Source organism: Falco rusticolus, chromosome 3, assembly GCF_015220075.1.
Source record: "Falco rusticolus isolate bFalRus1 chromosome 3, bFalRus1.pri, whole genome shotgun sequence".
NCBI classification, from domain to species: Eukaryota; Metazoa; Chordata; class Aves; order Falconiformes; family Falconidae; genus Falco; species Falco rusticolus.
The window spans coordinates 88,581,242-88,599,642 of NC_051189.1; the positions used below are offsets into that span (position 1 = coordinate 88,581,242).

Sequence of the window (18,401 nt, forward strand, 5' to 3'; positions counted from 1 at the left end):
CAACAGGCAACTGAGCATTTCTAAGCTCAAAGCCTGCTGACAGAAAAGGGTCTGTAAATAAATAAATAAATAAATAAATAGAAATAATAATAACAATAGTAGTCATAATAAGAACCACAACAATAATAAAAAAATAACAGCTTAACTCTGAGAATATCCACCTCCCTGAGCAGCAGACCCCCATGTAGGTAAATATGCAAATTGCAGAGCTAATGCACTGTGGTAAGTCTAGAGAGAATCTATACTGCCCATGGTACCAGAGTCTATAGGAGTTTCTCTTGCAGAATTCAGAAATTGTGCTATTGATGATGACATTCGAAGCAGAAACAATACAGCTTAGTTTTCCAAACTGAAATAGGATTATGCCTAATCTAGTTTGATCTCTCAAGCCTCTTAGCAAAGGCTGCAGGTCACAGTGGTTTGACATTTTATCTCCCTCTGAAAGTCTCTGAGAATTCCCATGAGAGATGGTGGCTGCTTTTCTTGCCTGCCAATCAACTGTCAGTCAAAGCTGGATGTGACACCTCTCTCCTGCTAGGATGGCTGCAAGGCATGATTCAAATGAAGAGCTACTCAGATGGTGTAGTACTCTTAGAGCTCTGACCAGGATAATCAGTATTCATGAAGGGTACCATTGAGCCCAATCTACAGGAAAAAGCCAAAGGCAGAGAGTCCTCAGAAAGGGGAAGTAGAGAAGGAAGATAAGAAGGTAATAAAAAAGCCAGAAGAGAGTAAGAGGGAAGAGCTAGAAAGATGGAGGTGGAAGGAGAGGAAGTCAGAAGAGGAATCCAGATAGAGGAGGGTAAAGTGACATCAAATGGGAGTAGAGGATAGGACCTGGGAGAAAAAGTTTAGCTAAAGAGAGGACAAATAGGAACAGAAGATGAGACAGTGAAGGGGGGTGAGTGTGTGTAAGAAATATGGAGTCAAGGAAAAAACAAAAAACAACTACAAATTGAAAGACAGCAGTTCTCCATGCACTCTCCTTTTTCACAGTTTATTCTGGGAGTGTGAGAGTAATGGGGATCCCTTCTCCGTATATAAAGTATGTGGTCCTAAGGTGAGTCTTACAGCCTGTAATTTTCACTGTGAATTTTTACATTAGACCTGCTCAGCCCTAAGTCCCCATTCTCCCCACTGCAGAGTTAGAGCAGAAGCTATTGGCTTCAGAGGGACTGATGCGGCAGGGAATATTCCTGTAGGATGAGTTTGCTGAGAAACAGTTAAAAAATGGTCTAGTTGGACCAGAAAACAAAAAAAGTTTAAACTGGAGTCATTGAAGAGAAAGAAATGTGGATGTTATTTTTAAAAGTTGTTCTACTATTGGTACTTTAATACACTTCCTATTACAAAGCGTAGAAACAACACATAACGTATAAATGTCATTGATTCTGTGTTGCTGGGCTGTTCACAAGTGGCCTTTCACATGTCTTTCAAATGCCAGAACTGCTCACACCCTTGTAATTGAACAATTAGCCAGGAGGCATGGAAGAGCAGCCATTTATTATTAGACAAAGTTGAGTGTTGGTGTGAGGATAAATTATAGAAACAGCTGAATGTCTCCAAATTGAGGTAACCAGACAATTTAACTGAGCAATTAAACTTGATTGGTGTGGGCAAATGAGGATAATGAACATATTTATGAAACATATTTTTTCTCAGAGAACTAAATGTTAACCTTAAATATGAACCGAAAGTGGTAAGAATATTTGGTTATAGTCTTTTTATTCTCTTCTATCATAAAGGAATGTGAACAAGAAAATCTTTTAAAACAATAGCAATATATGTATGTAAAGGGCAGCTGTGCTTACAACTTACTGTGTAAGCAGTCAGACCTGGATCTTCTGGGTTTTTTTGTTTAGTGCTTAAAGCTGGTGGGCATTAACATCATAATTATTAAAAAATTACTCCATATAAGCGACAAGAAAAAGAATCTTTTACTCAGGTTGGGTTTACTTTTTTCTTCTCATTTGTTAAAATCTGTTTAATTCAAACATCTATATCAAAATCTGAGATACAAGAAGTCTGTTGTGAAAGAGTCTAACAGTGGTATTTCTATAAACTTCCTGAATTACAGTTGCAAAATCCTGTAACTGTTTATACTACAGGAAACCACATTTATACCATAACAGTCTTAGAGAGAAGGGGAAGAAAAGTGGGAATATATTCAGATTTGAGATAAATGAAGAAGGTAATCTGTCTGAAGATAGAGCTCAAGGCAGTACTGAAGACAACACTGAAGCATCATCCAAGTCATGGACCAGAGCACTACTGTGCTCTGTACCCTCTATACTCCATATCCAATGAATGCAAATGTTTTCCATCTTTAAGGAGATAATTGCCTAAGCACACACAAAACAAGGTAGCCCTTTTTTGGTACCCATGGGTAGTCAGATATTAAAAAGTGCTCCCTAGTTTTGTATGCCACACACTTTACTGTCAGCCCAAATATGCTTCTGTATCACACTGGACAAGAATATGTGGCTGCCAACGAGAAGCTCCCAGTGTTATCAATACCAGTTTATTGTATGCTATGGCTTTGACACCAGATCCATCATTTTATTATTCAGTTCTTGTATTCCTGAATTTCATTCCTGTATATTCATGAAATAAAGCCTTTTAAAAAGAGTAGAAATTCACACGTCCAGTCTTGGTTAGTCTCAAGCATAATAATATAAGAAACTTGCAGAAAACTTCTAGAGTGGAATTATTCATTTCACTGCTGAATAACTTGTGAACTACAGCTATTCATTGAAGTGTGATTGATGGGCACAGTGACATTTTAACCTGAAGATATCTTTTCTTCTGGTTCAGAAATTATGGCACTTGGCAGGGACTCAGTCCCAAAATAAAATAAAAGGATTACATGAGCATCAAAATAGAGAAGTGCCCTGCATTACTACCTAGCAAAAATTTGCAACATTTGAGTCAGGTTTTAAAAGAGACCTAGTTGTACCTGTGGCTGCTTAGCACAATTTTAAAGGGTGGGGGTGAATGCATCTCTAAATCACAGGTAAACAATGGAGTGGTAGTGTAGCTGTATGTAGGAATATGTGCTACACTCCCTAGAGGTCTTCAGACAGTCCTGGGCAAAAGAGTGAAAAAAATCTGCCTTTTCCAAGAATATACTCAAAGGTATAGTTACTGTTTGTATGCACTTGATATCTTTGCATGGCTGTCCCATTGGCTACATAAAATCTATGTACTGGCGTCACTGAGTGGTCTTGTTAGAGCACACACCTACAAATTACTGTTAACATAAAGGGATAGGATGCCACTTTCTTTTAGACTAAAGGAAGATCTGAACAAGTCTTAAATCTTACTCGTTAACCCAGAAACAGCTTCTGGCAGCCTGCAGTGGAAAGAAGCAACTTGCTTTCCTGACAACAGGCAGAACTGTGGAATGGTTTTGTCACACACTCTCTGTCTGGCCCTAAAAGGAAACTTCCAGACATACTTTTCATTTTTGGTGGTCTTATTGATGTTCACACAGTTCAAGCAGTATGCTTGCCTGGAAGCTATCTGATGTTACTACCTGTACAACCTATTATAAACAATCATCATCTGCTGACAACTCCATTTTTCAAGGAAGATAAAGTCAAAGTCCTGCTGCTATGTGGCTTGGCAAAGCAGAAAGGATATGGCATTACTGTAGGCAAAACCAGAATCCTTTGTTTGGTGTTGAAAGAACCACTGGGAAAGATAAATTCCCCTCTGTCAATAATGGTATAAGGTACCATTGATCCTGCTTTGGAGGAGGAGATGACGAACTAAATGGTATCACAGTATAGTTTCAGTACTGGTTTCCTTTCTGTTGCCTGATTTTACTTCTGGCTACAGCTATTCTGAAGGCAAGCAAAACCGTTCCTTGCAGTGTATGTCACCAGAAGCAAATCAAACAAAAGGTAGAATCTTTCCAAACCACTGCAAGTAGTGGGACCAAGTCACATACTGAGACAAAATATCTGGTTGTGAGTGCATACGAGGGGCTATTTAAACAAGGAAAATTATTGTCATGCATTTTCAGCATTTGAGGCAGTAATGGATCACATTAATAGTTAAAAGGTATTATACTTTGATTGGATGATCTGATAACTAGCAAGAGAAAGCTTCACTTTCTCTCAGATCTTTAGTACGCTAACATTCTGTACTTACCATCAAAACTTTTTTCCCCAAAAAAAGCAAAATGTGAAAAGTCAGACTAAAATGACTCTTCCCATCTGCACTTTTAACATTCTTTATGGAGTTCTATGCAAACATTTGCTCAGTATTTGTTTTGTTTATCTTTTAACTTGCATTACAATATAGACTTGATACCTTCAGTTTCTGATTCCAAACACAGTGACTATTTGTTATCTTTACAAGGCCTGAAATTCAAAGTTCCACTTGTGACTTCTATTTATTCAGGGAGTCTACTCAAAACAGTTTTCAACTTGTTTTGACTCTCAGAATACCCTTCCTACAGGTCTGGATTCTGCACTCTGCTTCCCAGAGAATTGTCAGCCCAAGAGCTAGGCTTTAAGTCTCTGAATGACCTCTCAGTTCTGAACAACTTCTGAGCTTGAAGTGGGTTATAGCAAAACCAAAGACAGCTATCAGTAATCCCGAGGTTGCATCAGTCAATCTGAGGTACTCTCTGGGTTGCAGCGCTACCCACAGTGTACACAAAGCTCTGGGCTGGACCCCTCTCCCTGGCTTGTCCTCAATGGTCTTCTTCCACAGCTAAATGTGTAAATGAAATTTGACTACGCTGTGCCTCTCAGAGGACCTCCATACCCTTTCCCAGGCAGAAGGAGGAGGACTAAAGTTTTGCACCTTTCCAGATTTAGGCTCCCTCCAGCGCAGCATCTGTGTGAGGGTCCTGTGGTCCTCAGGGAGCACTAACAGCTCTCTGCACTGCTCTCCGCGAGGAACATGTCTCTTAGCAGGGCATAGGGTGTTTGTGGGCCATTTATGGCACTCCTGCCCCTGCTCCTGACAAGGAAGTGACAGGGTCCTTTACATGTACTAATACTAGTTAATTGCAAACATATGTTTAACTCTGCGGTGAAAGAAGCATTACCACCAGCCTTTTACACATAAGGAAACTGATGTACAGGGAAGTTAAATGACCTTATACACAGCTAAAAGTCCGAAATGTCTAAACCAAGATTTAAAAATAAAAAATAAAAATCAGAGTTCTTAGCCCTTTCTCTCCTCCCCTGTTTAAATGATTAGGTCACCAGCTTCCCGCTTCAATAGGCTGAATACTTGTCATTCTCTTAAAAGGTAGAACAAATGCTGTGGCACATCTGCACTTCCTTTATTCCTCATCCATCAGTCATATTTTATGTTCCACCACTTGACTTTCCCAAGTGCCCTTCATTCCTATATTGAATTGCACACACATACACACACTTGTCTTATATTCCTCTTTGAAAGATTTACTGGCACTGATAGAAGTTCTCTGTACTGTCGGTCTCTGTGGAATAGAGATAACTCTGAAATGAGGGACAGTTGAGAGGTTAGAGGCCCAGGATGACAATCCAGAAACAGCTTGCAGACTTTAAACCGTCATATGGGAGCTAAGAAAGGAGATAATGAGAAATGGGTGGGATGGGCAAGAATGTTATTCAAAAAATGAAAAGGCAGGAAATATAGCATGGTTAAAGTTTACGATCATCGTAATTGTGAATCTACTTGGCATTATCCTTGTATCCAAATATATTACACAATATAAGAGCCTTACAACCATCTGTTTCAAACATACCACTTTTCCTACATTATGGCACATGATGGTACTTACAGTGTAATGGTACATAACCTCCTCCCCTTCTTCCCATTATAGCTAAAGAAGCAAGCAAATCCTGGGACCCTCAAGCTAATATTTCTATTAATTCTTATTTTTCTTTTTTTGTGCCCTGAACTAAACTTTTTTTTTTTCTATATGCTAATGGTCTGCTCATACCAGTGCTTACATTTTTGGGCCATGTCTTTTCACAGATCATCCTGTCCTACTCTTGTTAGCAATCTGCATGTCTTCCTGAACTGTGTGCCCCTAGACTTCTAGCTATAAAAAAACAGCTGGACACATTAATCTTCCTACCCAGGGAGAGACTGCAGGTGAAGTTCATGCTTTATTTTGGGTTACTTAGATCACTGGTCTTTGAAGCTGTGATTACATTTTCTTATTTGTTTGTGTAACACAGTAAAGTCTTCACTATAAAGCTGCAGTGTCATGAATATAGAACTTGCAGGATAGCAACGGCTTAAAAAAAAATCCCTCTTTCAGGCTCAAGACAAAGAACCATTGTTACTCCATGTTACTCCACCATTTGTTGTTTACAGTCAGCTTACCAATAATATTAAACCATAAGGCTTAGAGAAAACTCTTTATTAAGTGAAACTCATATTGTTTTAAACTCCTTTTCTTTTGCTGCCATTTCCCTCACTGGTGAACATAGGTTCACAGGGGGACAGCAGCAGATTGAGAACTGTGGCCAGTCAGTGTAGCATTTCAAAACACAAACCGAAAATGTGTTGTGATGTGAATACCTACTGTTGATCCATATGCGCTAATGCAGGCTGTAGCTTGCTTTCACCATTAATGGGGTGAAACAAACCTCAGCATGCACTTGCAAGTACTTCAGGATTCAGTGAAGCTTGTAGTTATCATGAAAGTCTGAGGTGGCAGATGAAGGAAAGGAAAGAATCACCCTCTGGAAGGAAATGAGAAAAAAAAATAAATCAATCCTTTCTTCTATTCTAATTTCACAAAAAAAACCCCTGACACAACAATAAAGGTTGTAAAGAAATAAAACACTGAGTGTGCTGGGAGTTAAAAATGTATGTTAAAGGAAAAGTGGAAAAACAGATCAGCAAATGTTTATGCTAGAACTGTAATTCCTACTGTTTTCTTTTCAGAGTTGTTTATCTTAGAGTCAAAGCATTCACTGAAGCCTGCAGTCCTTCTACCCCCAACTTGCAAATGCTGTGTTGTACAAAGCAGGGCTCCAGAAGAGATCAGCTGGAATGGCCTCTCTGTATAAGAATATCATCTATCTGCACTATTTCTTACTTGTCTCTTTGTGAAACATCAAACAATATTTCACCATTAGATGTCTATTGCAACAAATAAAGTTTTACTGCCCCACACAGGATCATGCAATGATCATTCAGTCATCTTTAGCATGTTTTTCAGCTTTGTCCATACTATATCTTCATGTTGGAAGGCAACATCTGGTTAAGTCAAGTCATTTGTAAAACTATTGTGTTTAGCATCTTATTATTAATGGAAGGTTACATTGCCCCTGAAAGACAGAACTAAACCATATAACTGTACCTTTGGCTCTATGACATGCTTCCTTCTACCTAGCAGCCCTTGCAATCAAGCTGATGGGGCACCAGCAAAGGATTTAAAGGGCATGCAAACAGAGGTGTCAGAGCATTCATAATGTCTTTCCACTCCATGCTCTTTCTCTGGTTTTACACATTTCAGGTCAGTTGCTTAAAGCTGCTTACAACTGCTAAAATTCTTCATAGAATGTCCTGTACACATAGAGAATAACAACTGACAAGGCAGTTGTAGACGAACAGTTAATGCCCTGTGGATGAAAACTCTTGTGTGTGCATACATGGTGATTGTAAACTGGTGTGAGCTTGGTTCTCATGCTACTTCCAAGTAACAAAGCCTGTCAGGATCTACACCATTCACCTGGTAAAGCCACGTCATCCAAATATCTACATCAAATATCTAAAATTACCTACAGAAATTACTTTATGAAAAAAATCTTTTTGATTATTTAGATTGAAAGGATCATACCAAGTATATGCGCTTCAGAGAGAATTTTCTTCTTTCATGAATACTAGATATGTTATCATTGGGAGAGCATAGTCACAAGTATTCTCACCAAAAGAATTCCAGGCTCTCCAGTCAAAATGAACCCACATTCCTAGACAGGCGATCTTGGATCCTGAACAATTACCTGAAGCCTGGGACTGAATATTACTCCTGCCAGATAGAATCACAGAATACTTAAGGCTGGAAGAAACCCCTAGAGTCTATCTGGTCTAACTCCCTCCTCAAAGCAGGTCCAATTAGAGCAAGTTGCTCAGGTCAATGTCTAGTCAAGTTCTGTATATTTCCAGGGATGAAGATTCCACAACTTCTCTGGGCACTTCTTTCAGTACTTAACCATCTCTCCTTTCTTTTTTTTCCTTCTTTTTTTCCCCCCTCCTAGTATCTAATAAAAATTTCCGTCATTGAAACTTGTGTCGATTTCCTCTCATCCTGTCACTGCCTTCTCTACACCCTCCTGATAACCGTAAACAACAAGCCTCCTCTTCTTAATTCTAAACAAAACCATTTCTCTCCTCTTCTCATATATCATATGCTCAAGCCCCCCTAACCCTCTTGGTGATCCTTCCGTAAATTCAATGCAATATGTTAGTGTCTTGTACAGAGGAAGGGCAATACTAGATGCAGTACTGCAGTTGTATTCTCACAAACTCTGAAGGGAGGGGAATGATCAATAACCTCAATCAACAGGCTATATTTCTGCTAAAACAAACTGGCTGGATTTCTTCTCAGCAAGGACACACTGCTGATTCATGTTCAATTTCCTGTCTACCAGAATGCCCAGATACTTCACTGCAAAACTGTTTTCTCTCCAGTCTGTAGTGCTGCAAAGGATTATTCTTGACTTTGCATGTGCCTGTGCTGAACTTTATGAGGTTTCCATCAGTCCATTTCTCCAGGATGTTCAGGGCCCTCCAGGTAGCAGCTCTACCTTCTCAGTATTGAAAGTGCTTCACTCCATCTTTTTATGATTTGCAAAACTGCTGCGGATGTATTCCATCATCTGAGCCATTAATAAAGGTATTAAGCCACATTGGCCCCCAGTATCAACCCCTGAAGAACTTCACTAGTTATCAGCTACCAGATCAGACGTACCACAGATCACAACCCTTTGAGCTTGACTATCGAAACAATATTCCACCCACCTTGTTGGACATTTTTCCAGTCCATATCTCACTGATTTGTCTCTCAGGGTACTATGGGAGACTATGTCAAAGGCCTTGCTAAAGTCATGCAATATCCACTACTCTCTACTTGTCCACAGTGCAATCCATGCCATCATGGAAGGCAATCAGGTTAGTTAAGCATGATTTTCCACTTTTAAATCTGTGTTGGTTGTTCCAAATCATCTTGTTTTCCTTCGTGTACTTGAATTTAGCTTCCAAGTGGATTTGCTTTATGGCCTTGCCTGGAGCTGAGGTATAGCTGGAGAGTCCCTAGGTCCCAGATCCTTCTTCATGCCTTACTTTAGAATGGCTGTGACTTACCCTATTTTCAGAATTTAAGAACTTTCCCCAATGACTTTGACTTTTCAGACATTATAGAAAAAAAAAAAACCAAAACATTTCATCACCATCCCTAGATGCAGCCAATGTTGTCCTGCTGAGTTTGTCCAATTTACTTGAAAGGCACCTAATTTATTGGTTTTTGTCTGCTGTGGAAAATGCTTCACTCCACCAGAATTTTCTGCTAGGCTCAAGGATCTTTGGGGCCTGTGGGCAAATTGCACTTTCATACCCTTGAGCATTTTTTCTTTATTCATGAGTAATGGGTCCAACATGATGCATCCTCTGGCCAACTCATCAATCACCTGGGTCAAGAAATTGTCATATGTTTGCATACAGACATATTACCTATCCAGCAAACATCAGAATGATCAAAGTCCCCCATGAGTACTGGCCTACAATCACAGGGTTTCCTCCATCAGTCTAAAGAAGGCTTCATCTACTGCATCTCTTTGAACAAGCAGTCTGTAGCAGATGCCTACCATGATGTCTTGTGTGGGTCTGTCCTCTTATTCACAAGTTCTTGACTGATTTGTCACCTGTTTCAAGGCAAAACTCCATCTATTTGAGCTGATCTTGTGTTAATCCACCTCCTTGCCTTCCTGGCCTGGCCTTTCTAAAGGGCCTACCTACATCCTTCTGTTGCAGCATTCAAGTCATGCAAGCCTTCCCTCCACATACACTTTGAGGAACCCTCATTTGAAAGAAAAATCTACTTAATGGCAGCCTTAGCTAAGGTTCCTTGTTGAGCAACCTTCCTCAAGACTGTCCTGTTGAAATTTAAATGTGCAGCCTCTTAGATTGTGTACCTGCTGTCTTTCACAAATCCTTATCTGCTTACAGAACACAAACTTGTTTAGAAATAAGGTTGGGGAACATGATAGTATGGAGATATTTTTCCTTTCCCCAGCTTCTGAACTGTAAAAATAGATGATCCAGGCATGCAAATAGATTAAAGACTCAACTAAACCTGTGGACATGAATTAATTTCCTTCTTGTTAAGTCTTCATTTAAATCTGAATATGGGTTCTCATTTGTATTAGTGTTTGTCTATATCCTCCCTTTTCCATCCCCCTACTTTCCTCCCTGCCACACACACTTTTACGTAGCATATAAAATTCATACACATATTTCAGGATTTGATTGTCAGCGTCAAGTGCTCAGAATATCAAAGGGTCACCTTTGTCAGTAAGCAAAGGATGAGAATTTGCTTTCAAGCGCATCCATCAGGGAGTAGTCAGAAGCTGTTACTTGCTGAAGAAGCCTGATGTTTTATTCAACTATATTCCAGAAAAAAACATTTCTGTATATTAGGCCAAGGGGTTTTTTTGTTTTATTTTTTTCCTAGTTCATCTTTAAGACATATTTTCCCCTACTCCCACAGGAGAATAGAGGTTTACAATGAATTAGAAATGTACTTATTCATATACCTTAATTAAGGTGCTGTATTTGCCTACCATATAATTTTAAGGGATTTTTGAAAGTCTATGAGTCCAAAGAAAACATTTTCTCGGTGATGAAATGGATAATTCTGACCACTGATAAAGAGGAAATAACCGTCCCTGGGTAAATTCCCTAAAAAAATCAAAGGCAATCAAAGCTGGGCATATAATAGAGACTGATTTCACTAACTATATATCACATAATTTAGAGACTAAGGAACATGTATTAAAACAAGTTTTTACTTATAAGTGCATGTTTGTTGAATGTACTCTTTTCTGAAAAAAAATAAAAATGTTCTCTTAAAGTCAGTAGAATACCTGCTGTCATCTACTACTATGCGAATTCTCCTTTTGAATGAGTAATGCAGTACAGGACAGAAGTCCCACTATAGTCAGTTGAAGATCTTCAAATTAACTGAAAAATATTTAGATAAAACCAACAAAGGTATTCCACTGTAAAATGGCTGGGTGCACAAAAAACCTCATATGATTATTTTTTCCTGTGTAATTTTTAAAAGATTTTATATATATATATATATATGGACCTTTTGGCTCAGTATCTTTTCTTGCAAAAAAGGAAAACGGGACATAGTTTATATATTAATTAGTAAGCTTAAAAAGTACAGGTACATTAATGATGCTGTAAGTACCTTTTCACCTGTCTTTCAGATACAAAGATATCAGGATATTGAAACTATTTTGCTCTGACTTGAAAAACAGCTATAAGGAAAGTTGCTGCTCTTGAATTGTATGCACAATTCTTACTGAAAAATGGAGGTTTAGGGGAGACATTTCCCAGGGAGACACGCATCCCTTTAGAACTCAGTGTATTCCTGCTGAAAATCATTACAAGCTAGGCACTTAATTTTCCTAACCCCACAGCTCACCTGGTGGAAATGAACGCATGTGTATTCCTTTTCACTTTACCACGGAGTATGTCTTAAGATACCTCAAACTGTTACTTGAAGTAATATAGCTAGCCCCAGGGTGCAGAAACTCCCCCATCTACCCCATCCCTTAGGCAGCCTGTGATGACAGTAACCTTCAGCTGGTGGATAATAACAAATACCTGAGAGCAATTCAATTTCCTTGCGTTGTGGCTAGATTAGGAATAGGCTATTCCCCCAACCTCTAAATTCAGCGGGCTGTAGCAAAGCCACAGTATTGCTAATCTTTCCTCCAGCTGAACAATTCTCAGTCTTTCCACAAACCAACACAGAACAAATTACACCCAAGGCTCTCAGATCATGTTATAATCATTACATACAGAACTGGACATTGTTAACTGCCCACATTTTACTGCAGGGAGAATGTAGAAGCATCAAATAGTGATCTGTCTAAGATCAGACAAGAGCTGTGACAGAGACAATGCTAAAACCTGTCAGTCCTGTGTTTGCGGCTACAAGCCTGTCTTTCCTTTGCATATCTTCTGTTTTGTCAGAGACACACTTAAATGTGCTTCACTACTTGTTTGTATTTTTTTTTTTATACCAAGAAAATCATCAGTGATACCTCAAACTGATTTCCTAAATTCGTCTTTAAGACTCACACTTGAATCCAGCGACTGACTATTCAGTTATGGTGGTAAATTTGCAGTGATAAGAAAGTCTATCTTCTAAAACAAAATGACTTGTACATCTCTTTATGGCTTTCAAGAATTTACAGGCTTGAATTTTCATTCCTGATCAGTGAAATGCATACACTAGGTAAGAAAATAATTTTTTATCCCTCCTAACCTTCACCTCAGCTATTCATGTAAGAGAGTTTTCTTGCTACATGAGCTAAGGTATGACAAGCGTGGGGGTGGCTGAGTTTTTCATACGTTTTGGTAAGTTAATGCTGATGCCTCAACTAAATCAAATCTTTGCGGCTACCACACAGTTTAAAAACATTGGCAAAAAGGGATGATTGTCAGTATGATAAAGAAATGCCAGATCCTGAAACAGATGGACCAAAAAGCATAAACCAGGTGTTTAAACTGCCTTGGCCTTCATTAAGAGAGCAACCAGATCTCGGTGCTTTTGTGAGGGTAATTGTAGAAGTCTGTACAATGCTCTTCTGTTACCATCACTACTGTTTAGCTGGAGAGGGCTCTTTGATCTTTCAGACCAAGGCATAATGAGACCCAACTGGTGTAAGTAAAACTGGGAAAATTCAGTTTACAACAAAGGATTATTTTTTTTTTTTAAGTGAGAAGTCAGTTATTAACTCAGAGGCAAAATTGTTTTGAGTTCCTTAGAGCCTAAAAGGAAGACTGGCTATCTTTCTTACTGTTATAGAGTAATTAAAAGAAAAGCAAGTTTGATAAAAGAACATGAAATTCAAGGGCCTATATGTGTAGAAGTCAGACTGGACACCACAGTCCCTTATGCCTTACAAAGTAAGGACCTGTTTGTCTTTGTACATGCAAACTCTGTAAATTCCTGCCTTAATTGTGCTTAGAGATAACAGGAAGAGGAACTAATAAAACTGTATTACCAGCGCTCAGCTCAAGAGAACATGACACCTTTATAAGATCTGATAACAAGTTGCCCCTAGAGAGAAGGGCCAACAGAATAAGGGACCTTTCAAATATGAGGTAGTGCAGAGTGGGATGATAGCTATGCTGCCATCATCCCTGTTTCATCACAATGAAGAACAGAAGCAGTTGGGGAACCCAGGAGGGAAAAAAGTTCATAGGCCCTAGGCAATGTTGAAAACATTGACACTTTCCAATCGATTTCTTGCAAAGCTGATTAGCTGTGGCCACATGTTTGTATTTCAGGTTAGAAAAACCATTTGTGATTTTGAAGGGTGTGTAATAAAGATGTGAGTCACCAAATGGATGTTTATTCTTAGCTTCATACATTTAGAACAACAGGTTCCTGACTACAGTTTGGGCAGCCTATTCCAGAAACCAAGGATCGTAACATCAGCCAGACTGTTGTCTCTGTCTATCTCAGGCCATGTGGCCTCACATATAGCCCTCACAAGAAGAGAATGAAAGGAGCCTTCCAGCCTGACTGGGGGGTGTGAGCCTGGAGGCTCCAAAGTGAGAGCAGTTTGCCTCTCATCCCTGGTCTAATGAAAAATTCTTATTCCATTGCCCTTTCTCTTTTTTTTTTTTTCATTCCAGAGCCCTATGTTCTTATTATAGTGCCTTTTCTATGTTGTGGTTGGTTGGTTGGTTTGAAATCGGGTGCCACCATCTTTTATTCTGTTTGCCTTTTCAGTACCTGGTTGCTTCTGACTCTTGAAAAATGCTTAGTGCTTATTGGTCCATGTATTTTCTGAAGTTGTTCAGCAGCACAAAACTGGTTTTAGCTTCTCTTCTGTCCTTCATTTACAGGGAAGAGATTGGCACTACTTTTGAGAATGAATGAGAAAGTTCACTGACATTTTTATACTCTCAAGAAACAGAAAGATAGCATCACCCTGGTGTTTTTTTCAAGATGTCTTTTTTATTCCTCCGGTAGTTCTTGATATCAGGACAATCTTTTTTGCAGGTAATACTGCAGTTACTGAACACTTCTATCTGACATCTAGCTTTTGTCCCCATTTTCAGTGGGTGCAATTCTAGCATTTTTTTCCTTCTTGAATATCAGGGGGTGTGTGTGTGTGTAAAAACTGCAGGGTTAGAGCTAAGAAATAGTACTTATGTTGAAGGAGGCCCTTAAGGGGTATTGTTGTTTAACCCTTTGCCTGTTATACACTGAGGTGGCTGTCTTAATAAAACATTTTATTTACATTTTAATAGTCCAACTATTGGATCCCTATATGCTTTAATTTTTTTTTACATTACTCTTTCAATTTTTACTGAGGTTTTCTTCTAATCTACCTGATTCCATGCAATCAGGGCTGATACGATTTCCTTAAACAAAGTAGCTTGTAGATAGGAACTTTCTATAAAAACACAGCCTGTTATATATTATTAAGTTAATAGGATTCCACAGCTGAATGAGCCAGGGTTTAGAGTATTTCTGGTTCTGCTATACAAAGTCTTATAGACCAAAAAAGTAAGCACAATACAAATAGGACATAGTATATATTGCAATAACTCCAAAGAAACCAACACCTCAAAATACAGAAACCTCGTATAACCTCAGTAATTATTAAGTGCTCTATTTCATTAATTTATTACAGATTTAATGTTTGCATTCTTGTTTTCAGTACTGAATCTTATCCTTTATTGCTGATTGGAATATCCTACAGGAAGAAAAGAGTGATCTTAAAAATGAAAGGAATAGAATCAGGAAGAGAAATGCAATGTTTATGAAATAGGAGGTACTAAAAAAAAATTAATCTAATACACAATGAATGGTCATAAATTAGAAACTGCAGGAGAAGGAGAAAAACCTGAGTGTTTTAGTCAGGAAGTGGTTTAGACAGCAAGAAGCTAGTTTGATATAGCAATGGAAATGGTAAATGTTTGTACTCAAGTCTAATACAGATATGAAAATATTAACATTGTTGTTCAAAGACCTATGTCCATTCACACAGAAGAAAGGCCAACTGAAATGCAGCAATTAATTACAGAAAAATGGCTAGGATCATCAGCCCTTCATATCTGGCCTTTTCTTTACTGGCTTTTTTTGGAATCCACTTGACTTGAAAATGAGCGACTGTGGCTATAAGCAGGATTCCAGCTGAGGTCTCAGAAGTGCCTATTTTGCAAGCAAAGACTGTATATAGGCTGGTAGCCTAGCAAAGAAAAATAATGAGAGCATATGGAATTATTATCTATAAATGCTGCATGAGGAAGAATCTATATATGTGGGAGGAAGTTCTTAAAACAGAAAAATAATGCTGGCCCAAACCCAGCACATCTAATCTGGGAAACAAGGTTCTTTCTAATCACCAGAGAAGCAATTTCTTCAAATAGAAACTGTGTACCTGTTGCACCTTTTTCTTCACAAGGCATGGTGGGAACCAAGCAAATTAAAACTACATTAAGAAACTCAAATACTTGGGAATCAGTCACACTGAGCCATATTCAGGTTTACTGTATTAACTATAGCATAGGAACTCTACTTACTGTAATAAACTAATCACTTATATATAATTAACTAATTGAAATATTCTATAAACTATGATATCTGTACAGTCAAGAAAGTGAGGAACATTCAAGACTGCCGATTGCTCTAGGACAGCAGATCCTGGGTTTGTGAGGAGAGACAAAAAAGTGGGAATCTAAGCACACAATCTTTTAAGTGCCTGTTGTAACAGTTTAAATACAGCCCCTGTGTAGAAGTGCTGACAGTTGTATGTCTGGACTCACAGAATCCCAGAATCATCAGGGTTGGAAGGGACCTGTGAAGATCATCTACTCCAACCCCCTGCTAAAGCAGGTTCACACAGAGCAGGTTGCACAGAATCGCTTCCAAGTGGGTATTTAATATCTCTAGAGAAGGAGACCCCACAGCCTCTCTTGGCAGCCTGTTCTACTTGCTCTGTCACTCTGAAAGTAAAAAAGTTCTTCCTCATATTGAGATGGAAGTTCCTGTCTTGCAGTTTGTGGCTGTTGCCCCTTGCCCTGTCACTGGGCACCACTGAAAAGGTCATGGCCCCATCCTCTTGACATTTGCCCTTAAAATATTTGTAGACATTGATAAGGTCCCCACTCAGTCTTCTCAAGGCTAAACAGGCCCAGCTCTCCCAGCCTTTCCTCATCAGGGAGATGCTCCAGCCCCCTTGTCATCTTCGCAGCCCTCCACTGGCCCCTCTTCAGTAGTTCCCAGTCTCCCTTGAACTGGGGAGCCCAGCACTGGACACAGCACTCCAGATGTGGCCTCATCAAGGCCAAGCCGAGGGGGAGGATCATCTCTTTCAACCTGCTGGCCACATTACCCCTAATGCTTCCCAGGATCCCATTGGCCTTCTTGGCCACCAGGGCACACTGCTGGCCCATGGGCAACTTGTCCTCCAGCACTCCCAGGTCCTTCTCTGCAGAGCTGCCTCCCAGCAGGTCAGCCCCCAGCCTGTGCTGGTGCATGGAGCTGTCCCTCCCCAGGGGCAGAACCTCACACTTGCTTTTGTTGAACTTCATAGGTTCTTCTCTGCTCAGCTCTCTAACCTGTCTATTTAAATCATGGTGCTGTGATCTAGTAAGGCTGGGTTTGTTTGCATTTCTTTTTTAACCTTGTCAAATGTATTTTTTTATGTTATTTTCTTTGAAAATTACAGTGCTTGAATCTTACTTCAAACTCCAGCTCTCCAGCTCTTTTGAGGCTGTAGAGTATTAATCTTCATATAATCTTCAAATTGCTTTATATCAGAATGGGAAGGAATCATTTCTTCTTGTTTCTATAAATGCCAAGGAGAGTCGGAGGCACTGTAGCATCTTTCTCCCATTGTCTTCCAAATTCTTTTTTAGCATCTAACCTCCCATTTTTACCAGAAAATTAAGATACATTTTTAAAATATTAGTCCCTAAGTTTTAAGTACCTAAGTCTTGACATAACCCTCCAGATACCTGACCTGAGCAGATAACTAGCTTCAGCAGTCTAGTCTCTATTTCTGCCTGTTGGTGTCCTCTAAATAATTCTTAATTTCATTAACTGCTTTCAATTAAATTTTACAGAGTAATAAAGGTGTCATAACCATTAATTTCATATGCAGTTTAAAAAACCAGTAACTGCATAAGACAAATCTACATTGTGCCTTGACTGTTTGGTCAGCTGGCTGTTTCCATAAATACACATATGAACTGCCACCAACCACAGCCCATGCTGTCTCTTCTCCAGCTAGTTTGTACAGAACACAAGAAATAGCAGCATTTTGCAGTCAAGAGGATTTGCAGGCAAGGGCAGGAGCAGGAGGCCTACAGTAGCATGCAGTGGGCTAAGTGATATGAGGGGGAGCAGGATGCTTTACGTTAGGTTGAGTCAGATAGATTATGTGGAGCATGGAAGGAACCAGAGCTTAGCATAATTGAGGCCATAAGAACATGGCACACATGTCCATTGGAGATCTGTCATTTCTGGTGATGCTGGATCTCCCTGTGGATCCTGTGGAATATCTTTTTAGAAGAACGGTTCTTTTATGGCTTAAAAGAAATCTTTGTGTAGGAATTTAATCTGATAATACATGATATAGTGTGTGTTTATGTGGACCACATATACAATGGTTTGGTGGTAAGTTTTATACATTACCAAGAAGCTTAATATACTTAAACTTCAGCAAAATATACATTAATACTTATTACCTAATGTGCAAAAACAATGCCATTTTCCCTTTAACACAGAGTCACCAAGTGGAGCAAAACCTTTGGTGCTGATTATTTGGTGATATTAATGGTGTTATGATATAAATTGAGGAGGTTGGTGATGCTATAGGGGTATAGAGCACCAGGAGAGACAGGGAAGAGTGCGAAATTGTTATTATTCTTAATATTATGGTATTAGCAGTCTCATTTAGAGTGCTTTAGTTTTTTCTGAATGCTCTGGCATTGCACTGTGTAACCTCAAGCAATACATTTGGTTAAATTTGTTCATTACATAGACAGGACTCTGGTGTTTGGACCTATTCAGTTTGCAGTGAAATCATGCGCTATGAATACTGCGAAGAGTAAACTTGTGATTCTCTTTGTTAGCTACCTACCAACTGCTTGCTTACTGTTTTAATAATTGGTTTCTATTT

The 18,401-nt window shown here is 39.1% G+C and overlaps 1 protein-coding gene across 1 annotated transcript in view; it reads left to right on the plus strand.

The window, feature by feature from the left end:
* CDH6 (cadherin 6) overlaps positions 1-18,401 on the plus strand; it is a 107,958-nt gene that overhangs the window by 53,423 nt on the left and 36,134 nt on the right. The gene's annotated exons all lie outside the window — the stretch shown is intronic.